Source organism: Alligator sinensis, unplaced genomic scaffold, assembly GCF_000455745.1.
Source record: "Alligator sinensis unplaced genomic scaffold, ASM45574v1 scaffold222_1, whole genome shotgun sequence".
In the NCBI taxonomy this organism is placed as follows: domain Eukaryota; kingdom Metazoa; phylum Chordata; order Crocodylia; family Alligatoridae; genus Alligator; species Alligator sinensis.
Window position 1 is genome coordinate 219,579 of NW_005841912.1, and position 11,633 is coordinate 231,211.

An 11,633-nucleotide genomic window follows, 5' to 3' on the forward strand; every position below is an offset into this window, starting at 1 on the left:
TGATACGTCACTGTATTTATTTACACACACGCACACATGTGGGCTGCCGTGGTACGTGTGTGTCTGTGTATACACCTACATGCACACACCCCTGAACCTATATATATATGTGTGTGTGTGTGTGTGTACACACACACGTAGATTCAGGTATTGTGCGTTTTGTGTCAGGGTTAGGGTTTGTGTGGGGTGGTTTGGATAAGGATGATCCTGCCCCAGGCAGGGGGATTGGACCAGATGGCCTCTGGAGGTCTCTTCCAGCCCTGCTTCTCTATGACCCTATAGGAAGTATAATACAACACAGCCTTTTTTCCCCAGTTCAAAAGAAGCTGATGTAGTTGAGGAGGGTCCTGTTTGAGCAAGGGGTTGGATAGAGGACCTCCGGAGGTCCTTCCAACCCTCGTTTTCTGTGATGCTAAGCTAGAGGATTTACTCGTATGCCAGGGGCCTAGAGCTGTATTATTCAGTTGATCAAAGCAGAAACAAATATAATGTTCTTGGAACGTGCATTAATTTGCTGTGTCATATATTGCGTATAAAAACACAACCAGCTAGGCAAAAATAATCAAAAAGATGTTGCTTCACTGGTCCTATAACCATAAGAATAAAATGTATATCTCTTTCAGATTTGTAAAACAATCTAGCCTTAAGTATCTTGGCAGTGCATCCAATGCCTCACTAAAAGCTATTTCCACATCCCAGTTAGTTGCTTTTAGCTAGAGTTAAAAACAATCCGCAGGTCTGTGAAATAGGAGCAAGATTACCAGGAGCAGCTAACAGACAGCTTAATTGCAGAAGAAAGGATAGCTTGACTGGGGGAACATTAAGACCATTGAAAAGGAGAGAGGGTCATTCGCACCAGTGGAATGAAGAGTTCAGACTTCACATGCCCACACACAGTTTAAATCAGTCACCACTCTTCATAGTGACTAGCAGCCCTTATAGCGCACAGCAGAAACCTTGTGTTTGACCAGCACTCCCCCACACATAGAGTCCAAACCCTACCCTGACTCCCACTGCTATTCATATGGCAGTCTCTTCCACACAGACTAACTGAAAACCCAAGGACTGTGCTCCCCTCCTTCCCCAAAATCAGCCCTCAGCTTCTACAGACACACTGACCTACGCCCCAAGTGCATGTGGAGCCTTCTTGCAGCTCCAGTGCCGTAACAAGGCAGGGGGCGAGCAGGGTGACCGCCCTGGGTGCCAAAGCAAAAGGGTGCCAATAGGGGTTGGGGCGGGAGGAAACCATAAGTGGCTCGTTTTGGAGGGGGCGTGAATGGGGGAAAGGGCGGCTCCCGCCACTGCATGCACCCCCTGGCAAGCGTGGGGGAGGGGGTGCCCCCCCAGATCTGTGCACAGGGCAAGGGCAGGCTGCCACTGCAGGTTTTGCCTCAGGCACCAAACTTTGTTGCTATGGCACTGTGCAGCTCCACATGAATCCATCCTGGTTAGCATTTTAGTATATATTTCCCCAAATCTTCCCTTTTTCATGGCAACCTATGGGAGGTATGAGAGAAGGATGAACATAGAGGGCCATATTCTCTGGTATAATATGTAGAGAGGCTGGAGAGGTGACACCATTCCATTTCTTCTATCTTTTGGTTGATTACCAGTGTGGTCACTGGCATTAAGTCAAGGTACCTGCTTTCTGGTCCACTAACACCTCTCCAAGAAGTGATAGCAGAAAAAAGATTTGAGAGACAGAGACCTAAAGTAATTAGAAGCCTGGGTGTACTTCCTTCTGAGAAGAGAAAAAAAAATTGAGACTGGCTGCAGTAGCAGTGTTGTGAAGGCAGCTTAAAAAATAATCACTTACAAGGGAGAGTAGATTTGTACCTTGGATACTAACTAAATCAGAGATGTATCAACTGAGCTTTCATGAGCCCAAGTTCACTTCATCATATGCTGATGATGACATCACATCTGATGAAGTAAGCTCAGGCTCACAAAAGCTCATGCTATAGATCTCTGATTTAGTTAGTCTATAGTATGGGTGGACAGTTATTTCAGCTGGAGGGCCCCTTAACGACTTTTGGTGAGCTGTCAAGAGCTGCAAGGGTAGCCCTGCCCCTCGACAGTTGCCCCACCCCCCCGATTGTCATCTTGAAACCAGAAGTCCCACCTCTAACCCCTGACCTTTGCCACCAGAAGTCCCTTACCTTGTCTCCAAAAGTTTACCATCTTGGAACTAGAAAAAAATACAAATTCTATACTAAAAATCAAACATCTATTATAATATATTTTAATTATTTCAAAAAATGTTGTGTCCTGATTTTCATGTATTTGCATAGCATAGAGGTGATTGCATAATAGCTCAAAATAAAGTCTTACTTTTATATATTGTGTGTGGGGTGTGCGTGCAGGGGTTGTGAAGGGGTGTGGGGGGGTGTGGGTAAGGGGTTTGTGGGGGATTTGTGAAGGGGTGTGGGCGAGTGTGGGGTTTGTGGGTAGGGTCTGTGGAGGGGGTGGAAGTGTGTGTGGGTGGGTGTAGGGTTCCCCCCCACCACTGTGCACAGCCCCCACTGGTGGTGGCAGCAGCAACAACAGGCAGCAGGCCCTTGGGGCGCTCCTGTCCTGCGGCAGGCAGAGCCCCCTGGTGGCATGCAGCTCTGGCTGTCCCAGGAGCTGCAAGTGGTGGCACAGAACCAGCCTGGCCCAGACCACTGGGGTGCATCTTCAGGCCAGACCAGGCTGGCTCCATACCAGCAAGTGGGGCTCCCAGCACTACAGGTGGGAGCTGCATACCATCAGGCCGGGCCAGGCCAGCTCCATGCCTCCATGTGGGGCTTCCAGCACTTCAGCGGAGAGCCACATAGCCAGCCTGGCCTAATGGCACATGATTCTCCACGGCTCCCAATCCATGTGCCATTGGGCCAGCCAGGCTCCATGCCACCACCTGTGGCTCCTGACTCTCTTTCTGGGAGCCATGCTGCATCAGGCCAGCTGGGTTGAATTCTGTACCAGCACACGGGGCTTCCAGCACTGTGGCTAGGAGTGTGCGCCACTGAGTTGGGTTGTGCTGGCTCCGTGCCTCCATGTGCATCTCTCCACTTGAGTGCTGGAAGCCCCACATGAAGACACAGAGTGGCCCAACCCAGCCCAATGGTGCACCCTCACACATGCACATACCATTGGGCTGGGCAGGCTCCATGCCACCAGCTGCAGCTCCCAGCTCTCCTTCCAGTGGCTGTGTACCACCAAGCCGGCTGGTCTGGCTCCATGCCAGCATGTGGGGCTCCTGACACTGCAGCCAGGAGTGCATGCCGCCAGGCCAAGCCGAGCTGGCACTGTGCCTCCACGCAGGGCTCCTGGCACTGCAGGCAGGAGCTCCCTTCCCCACTCACCAGTTGTCCAGTTGCACGCCATTGTGCGTGGTGCCTCCACATGGGACTCCCAGCTGGAGTGCTGAGAGCCCAGGGAGGTGGAAGCACAGAGCCTGACTGGTCCCATGGCATGTGACCTCTGAAAGCCGGCCTCCTGTCAGCTTTCAGAGGTGCTGTCAAGGGCCAGTAATAATTATTTTCTGGACGGGCCCCACAGGCCAGATAGAATGGCCTGGTGGGCCTGATCCAGACCACAGGATGTATTTTGCCCGCCCCTGGATTATAGGGTGCAAATCTATCCTGTCTTCTGCCTGATTCAGACTAAAAGCTAACTACCTCTCTCTGCTTGTGGTTTTACAAGGGCTGTGTTTTTATTTATGTCTCCACAAAATACAGGGGAAGGTCATAATAAAAACCACATTCTTCTTTTCAGTTTAAGTGTCATATAATTAATTACGCTGTGAAATTCAGTGCTTCTGTAGTCATCATCTAACAGAATTCCAAGAGTGAGGATGTATTTTTACTAATCATGAGTACATAGACCTTAGGTGGGATAAAATTCCTTGCATAAACCAAATGTTCCCATCAACATTTATAAACTTGGCCTCTCTGGACTGAGTACTTTTCATTTCCTAGTCATTGGGATTCTAGCATTTCTCTTAAAAGTAGTTGCCATTGATCAAGGTCAAATAGAATAGTGGATTAAACAGGCTTTCTTCTGTGCTTTGTCACATTGAGCAGCCCAGGGAGTTTGTGCCATAGAAATTTAATATGCTCATGTCAGAGAAATGCCTTTTGACAGGTATTTATATTACCTTCTTCTCCACCATTTCTCCTCTCTGCCCTAATTTCCAAACACCCCATCAAAACATTCTTTGCTTAGAATATTTTGAAATTGCCTGAAGGTAGCATGTATATTGTATATGGTTAGGGATTAGACAAATCCTGTCAGGGGTTAGCTTGCTTTCTTTTCTCCTTGTTACATTCTTTACTTTGGGCAGATGGTGCTATTTAGTAAACCAAAATACTATCTTTAACAAGTTGCTTTGGTAAGAACTATGCCAAACTTGCTCCAATTGTAGATTTTGGTTAAGTTACAGTGGAAGTCAGAAAAGAAAATCTTACTCATACTTCCAGTAGAAAGAAAAGGGTCACTATCCATATTCAAGAAAGTCTAACTTACTGTCCATTTTGAACTCTTCCTGCCTGTAGTGCTGCCTTTCGCAAGACTAACTTTCATCCAGTCTTCCAAAATCTGGACCAAAATCAGATAAATAAGGAGAGTAAAACTTCTGTATTTATGTGTATTTACTAACTTGCGCAATGAGAGAAGACAAGAGACCAGTCCTGCTATTCTCTAAAAGAAATAACAGCTTCAATGTCCATTGATTCATCCTTCGGTAAGGCTCCAGCAACTTTGAAGATTATCTATGAAAAGAAACAATTGCAGTTGAAAAAACATACTCTCTCAAAACTTTCTGTGCTACTCAGTTGCCAACTCTTTCTTAATTCTTTCTAACATTTTGGTGTTTAAATAAAAAAACAAAACTGCATCCCTCCCCTTTATTGAGAAGGAAAATAAGCATTAAAAATGTGTGTTTTATTACTATCGATAAAATCTAAATTTTGTAGAAATAATGTCACTTAAGTTTCCTTTTCTAAGTACTTTGCAAGGCCCCATATTTGCATGTATTTAAATAGAATCAGAATTCTATGATCTTGTTTTAAATTTCAAGATGGCAGCTTCCCATTTTACTCTTGTATTTTATTTTTAGTTTTGTATAAAATAGATTTTATTCCAGTTAAATGCAGTGACTAGATTCTTATTATAAATGCTGTTCTGAGATTAAATGAAATGTAAGGATTGCATATAGAATCCTGCAATGGAGTTGCAATACCACAGAGACCCACAGGCCCTGCTAGTGGATGCGAAGGAAATAAATATTGTTGTGGGTGGGATTGGGCAAGGGAAAAAACATAGCATGCGGGAATAGACTTTATGTTCTTATTTAAAAAGTCTATCCCTGGTACATGATGCAAAAGGATTAATGTAGTTGTGGGCATGAGTGGCATAAGAAATAAGAGAAAGTAGAGGCTTGGGAAGGGTTCTAGTGGGATGGGACAAGAGAGGGATTCAAAAACTTAAATTGAGGGTCTGGATTACTTCTAAAAGTCAGTTTTTCCCTGTTGCTGCACTTTTGATAGCCAAACACTGTAGGAGCAGCGCACACAAGCAAAAATAACTCAGGTACTGAACTGCTATATGATACTCCAAACTATCTATCAATGTTCACTATGCTAGAAATAGCACTTGTGCAGTGTTATGATGGAAGTCCCCTAAAAATTGTTTGTTTAAGATGTCACTTGGGTACGTTGTCAGATTGGTAACTTGCACATATACAAGAACTCCTTTCAACTCTGACCATGATTCATTGGTTCACTTTCCTTTGAGCACATAATCTATTAACCACTTCTTTATCCCAATACTTAAAAGCAACCAGCTTTCAGGGGGAAAAAATCTGGGACAGAATCACAGACACTCCACAGAGTAACAGAACTGAAGGCAGTTCATACTGCTTCATGTTCCAGTTACTGCAGTCAGTGTAGTACAGCACCATGAACAGAATAATTAATTCTGCTATAAGGCTGAGCTAATTAGCTTGGGCATAGTACTGTGTGAACACTGCTATGCTGCTTTTGGTTTGATCTACCTCATTCAGCAGAGCTAATAGTGATGGTCACACAGGGCTGAGAGGAAAGGCAACTTAGCTGGTAGGAGGGCAGCACTGTCTCAACCCCAATGTTACTTCTGGGTTGGGAGATAGCTGTGAGCTACCTCTTGAACCAGAAATAGAGTAACTGCATTCCCAACACGTCAGACAACGTTGTGCCACAAAATTTCAGCAGATAAAACCTGCTCCTGCATCTGTTCTATCAGGTTGGGTAGGGGAGGGAGGGGGCCCTAATTTTACCAAATGGCCACACTAACAATAGGTGTGAAATTAAATGCTGCCGGTCACTTTCATGACTGCTACTGAAATGTTGGGTGGTCCTGACCAGCTGGAAGACATGTAATTAGATAGCTTACCTACCCTAATGTTGTTTCTGATCAGGATACTGCCAGATCCCAATCCAAGAGCAAATTTTAAAATTTGGGAAGAAGGTCCTGTTTCATGGAGCCCTTGAGGACACCAACATACAATCCTAAAATTCAGGACCGTCTCTGTAAATCCTGGATAGTTAATAGCTTTACATAATACTACATATGGTTTACAAACCAGTTCTAAATCTTTGCTACTAGCTGGAAGAAGGTCACATAGAACTTTTCCGTCAGTTCTGCTACTCCTTGTTTTTAAGTGCTTCCATGAATAAAAATACTTAGAAAGTATTACAGCTGACAAAATTCACATGCTATATAATGTGCTTTTGCAGAATGGGTCATGTCCACAGATCGGGGGTACTACTTACAGGTAGGTTTCAGCATTTCCATTTTGCTGAAGGCTGCTGGTTTTGTCTTCATCAGGGATCCTGGTTTTCTCCGATAAAAAAAAAAAAATCTCAGATTTTGGTTTTAAAAAAATAACCCCAAATCCACATTTTTCCCCATGATTAAAATAAAAGACCACTAACAGATAGATAGATAGATAGATAGATAGTGTTTCAATCTATCTGTTAGTGGTGTTTCATTTTAATTATGGAAAAAAAAATGTGGATTTGGGGTTACTTTTTTAAAACCAAAATTTGAGAATTTTTTTTTTTTTTATTAGAGAAAACCAGGATCCTTGGTCTTCATATTTTATCCAGAATAGGATCCCTTTCCTACCTAACCCAGGGGCGGGCAAAATACAGCCTATGGGCTGGATCCAGACCGCCAAAAAATTTTATCCAACCCGTGGCACTGCCTGGTCCAGGCGTTCGGCTTTCCCCCAGAGAGGGGAGAGCACAGCAGCAGAGAGCTGTGTGACTTATATGGAGAAGGAGAACCAAGACAGCCTGAGGACAGCCATGCCCAACTTGGTTCTGTCTCCGGGACCAGGCACTCCCACCTCTTGAGTGCCAGGTCTCACGGCCAAACAGTTTGACTTCCACTCACAGGGCACAACCACTCCATCTTGATCTTTTAAGAAAGAGGGAAGGATCCTTGGTTATTTGTGGTTGCTCTCACAAGTGTCTTGAGTTGCTGGTCCTTGGGACTCCTCCTTGCCTTACACCCCGTCCATATGTTAACCAGGTGTCACAGAGTAGCCAGGCCACAGACCATCTGGGGGAAAAGGTAGTACAGCCAGCAGTCAGCTTAGTTCACTGTGGTCAATTATGATTTGCAGTGCTGGTAGGTTAAAGTCTCTCTCTGTATCAGACTTAAATCAACAACCAGGGCCACATGGTTTGTGTCTGTCCTGTGTGGAGACACTTCACCAGTTATGGCTCTGCCATTGCCCCTTATCTGCTTTATCTATGGGGCCCGCTAACTAGGCAGTTTGTACTGGAGCTGAGTACAGAGTGCCTGGGGTCTTCTCTCCTTGCACTGCCTGCCACTGTCAAGCTCTTTCACTGCTCCCAGGGCCATCCAGTCAGTCACATCCCCTTAACATTAGTCCTATGAATGGCTCCTAGCCCATTCCAAGCCCGAGGCTTAATGTTTCGGCCCCAACACAGTCTTTTAGTCTTCAGCGCTCATGACCGGTGGGCCAGTCCAGCCTGCTTTTAACCAAGAAAAAAATACTGAACTTAACAGTAACTTGCTCTCCCTCCCTTTAGCCAATCACCAGGGTGCTGGTACTCCCAGATTCCCCCCCACCCAGAAAGAAATCACAATTGCCACTCCAATGCTTCTCTAGGTGAGATGGCATTTCTCTGGGGCTTCATCACGTTGAGTTGTTCTCTCTCTCCCGCTGGGTTAGGGCCCCTAGGGCTAGAGGCTCCCCTGAGCCTCCAGGCTGGTGAGCAGGCTTCTGCTCTAGTCACTTCACCCCTGCTGGGGCCATTCTGCAGCCAGGCTCCATCCTCCAGGCTCCCAGAGCTCTCCTCCTTGGCTGGCATGGGGCGCACGCTCCTATGACATCCATCCCAGCACACTGGCCAATTCACAGCCGGCATGAACTGACAAGTAGGGGGCAGACGTGGTTCCTGTGGTTCTGTTGTCTGTGCCACCACCAGCCCTGCAAATAAGTATCAACCCTCAGGTGTCCCAGTCATGCCTATGCCCAGCCCCTGATCAGCAGCAGGGCTGCCTCTCTGGGCCTCACCACTCTGACTGTGCTTGCCAGGGTAGTCCCCAATTCAACATGGCTGAAATAAGGAGCACAGATCACCGGGGATCCAGGTTTTCTCTGATTTTTAAAAAATCTCCAATTTTTGGATTAAAAAAGTAACCCCAAATTCATATTCTTCCACCATTGAAATGAAACAGGGGTCTTGGGGGAGTCTCCATGGAGACCCATCCACTCCATCCAGCGTTTCATTAAAATGCTTTTCATCCAGCATTTCATTAAGAGAGAGAGAGAGAGATTAGTGGTGTTTCATTTTAATCTTAGAAAAAACGTGGGTTTGGGGTTACTTTTTTAATCTGAAAATTGGGGATTTTTTTTTAAATCAGGATCCCTGGCCATCAGGCCCCAGTGGAAACCCCTGTGGGTGACTAGAGTCACCTAACAGGAAGGGGCAGGGTTGAGGAGGCACATAAAGCCAGTTTCTGAGATCAAGCAATCAGTCTGGCCTTACAGGTGGCAGGGAGAAGAGCTCCTGAACAGGATGACTGCAGGAGAGTGACTGGCTGATAATACCTGAACTATGCTGGGAACTGAACATAAAGATCTGATGGCTTGCAGGGAAATATAACCCAGTATGAGGGAGAGTTCTGTTGTATAGCCAGTGCGCTAGTGTTCATGGGCGACTGTAGCCTCCCGAGTCTGGGGGGGGCACCTGCAGGTGCTGCCAGCATTGGGGGTGGAGCTGGCAAGCTTCTGCAGGCGCTGGCGCTGGCGCTGGCCCTGGTGGGGTGGAAAGCACATGTCTCTCCCCCCCCGCCCCCACTGTGTCCTCCCCTATGTGTTGCCTATGCTGATGTTTATGTTTGAACCCGGCGTGGAGCTAGTTTAGTTATAGCCAGTGGCCTTGTATTCTGATTTCTGGTTTAAACCAGAAGACCAGGTATGGCTATTGGGGGAGTTAGAGACCACAGAGTGCCTGAAGGTACATGAAGGTTTAAGCCTGCCTAGGGCAGGCACAAGTCACTTTGATGCCTGAGGGGCATATGCAGTTTTGATCATAAGTGGTGAGATAAAATATTATTGGGGGGGCGCTAGGTGGTGCAGAGTGCACCTATCCGAGCCCTGCCCTTCCCTCCTGCAGGGCTGTTGTGCGGGCTGGCACATGCTGGTGCTATATGTGCAGCAGCAGCGAAGTGTGTGACAGGGGCTCTGGGTGTGGTGCTATGGCAGTAGGGTGTGGCACTGCCACCAGCTGCCACAAAATTAGTTTGGGGGGGCTAAGCCCTGTTATCCCTGGCCTTCTGCCACCTATGGTTTTGAGCCCTGCTAGGGGCCAGGCTCCGGAGATAGACAGATGAAGCCTACAGGGCTGAGCATGGAAAGGTGACTGAGGTAGTCTGAAGCCAAGAGGGCCAGGGGCCCAGAGCCTGAGAAGGGGCAAGACAGGGGCTGGAGCCCAGAAGCTAGGTCTGGCATAGTAGGTCGAGGCTAAGGGGGACACCTAGAGGAAAGAGTTGGAGGCTGGGAAGGCCAAGGCCCGCAAAAAGGTGGAGGGGCTAAGGAGGCCTGACCTGCAAGTGATTAACCCTGACATCTCCAAGGCATGGGCATGGCTGTAGGGGCAGAGAAGACCATAAATAGCCCTTAAGGCAACTGGTGCCCTGGGAGCACATATGAGCCAAGAGGGTCCATGTAGCACTTGAAGGGCAGGATTGGGACTGGTGGGGTCCAAGAAGGACCTGTTCTCCAAAAGATGGATGAGGGCTCAACCTGGGACCTGAGAGCACCTCCCTTCCTATTTATCAACTAGTTACATCAAGGCATGGCAGACAAGAGAAAAGGGAAGCTACCCAGGAAGCCAGAGTAGGGCAGGAGTCATGTGGCCACCAGGGTGCATTAAAGCCACCCCTGGGGCTGCAAACCTGTTACACATACTAATTAAAATGGTATATAGCAGCATGGAGAACTCGATTCTGGACAGCTAAAAGAGAGGCTTTGTTTAAACAAAGCAAGTTTGCCAGAAAACAGCCACAAGTTGACATCAGATAAGGACTTCATCCACTTCCCCCTAAAGCATGGGTTTTCAAACTTATTTAACAAGTGTACCCCTTCTCTCTCAAAGTTCCAGCTCAGGTACCCCTTTATATTTTTTCCTTCCTTTTAAGGGGGGGGAGGGTGACAAATCGAGGCCCCCACAGTAAGGGAGCAAGTGGGACTCGGGCTGCACAGCTGGGGCTGCACACCCAGGGCAGAGCGCAGGACAGAGCTGCAAGCGGCTTGTCTGGGGGGGGTATAGGGAGGGGGTGGCAGCTCCCACCAGTGCATGCACCCTGGGAGGGCATGGGGGCATGTGCCCCTGGATCTGTGCACAGGGCGAAGGTGGGCTGGCCCAGCAGTGGGGGAGGGAGTGGGGCCCCCCAGATCTGTGCGGGACAGAGCAAGCTCCTGCTGCTGCTAGCTGAGGCTGGTGCTGAGCTGTTCCCTGTGGGGGATGGGCCGCGCTGTGCTAAGGGCAGGTGGCAACAGTGCTGGGAGGGGGCTATGGGGGGCTACACAAAATTCTGGAGTGGCCACAGCCACCCTGTGGCCCCCTCCCAGTGCCGCCACCACCTGCCCCAAGCACAGCCTGGCTCAGCCCCTGCCGGGAAGAGCCTGGCGCTACCCCAACTGGCAGTGGCATCCTGCCTGCCTGCCCCATGTAGATCCTGGAGTACACACCCCCATACCTTCCCAGGGGTGTATTCAGCAGCGGGAGCTGCCACCGCCTCCCACCACCACCCAGACAAGCCATGGTTCCATCCCATACTCCACCCCAGCTCCTGCCACTGTGTGCACCCCCAAGACAGCACAGGAGGCATGTGCCTCCAGATCTGTGTGGAGGATGGGGCGGGCTGCAGCTGTGGGCTGGGGCCAGTGCCAGGCTATTCCCAGCAGAGGCTGGGCTGTTGTGCACTGGGGGTGGGCAGTGGCAGGACAAGGAAAGGACCATCAGGTGGGCTACAGCGAATTTTGGGGTGGCTGCAGCCCCTCCCTTAGCCTCCTCTCAGCACCACTGCTGCCTGCCCAGAGCATAGCCTGGCCCAGCCCCCTCCAGGAAGAG

General features: G+C 48.4%; 1 long non-coding RNA gene across 1 annotated transcript; it reads right to left on the bottom strand.

Annotated features, from left to right (window-relative positions):
- Positions 1-4,616: 4,616 nt before the first annotated feature.
- LOC112549461 lies at positions 4,617-7,541 on the bottom strand. Its single transcript, XR_003092870.1, has 2 exons — positions 7,417-7,541; positions 4,617-4,751 (listed from the first exon to the last, which is right to left on the bottom strand). It is a non-coding gene; the product is annotated as an uncharacterized LOC112549461 (long non-coding RNA).
- Between the last annotated feature and the right edge of the window lie 4,092 nt (positions 7,542-11,633).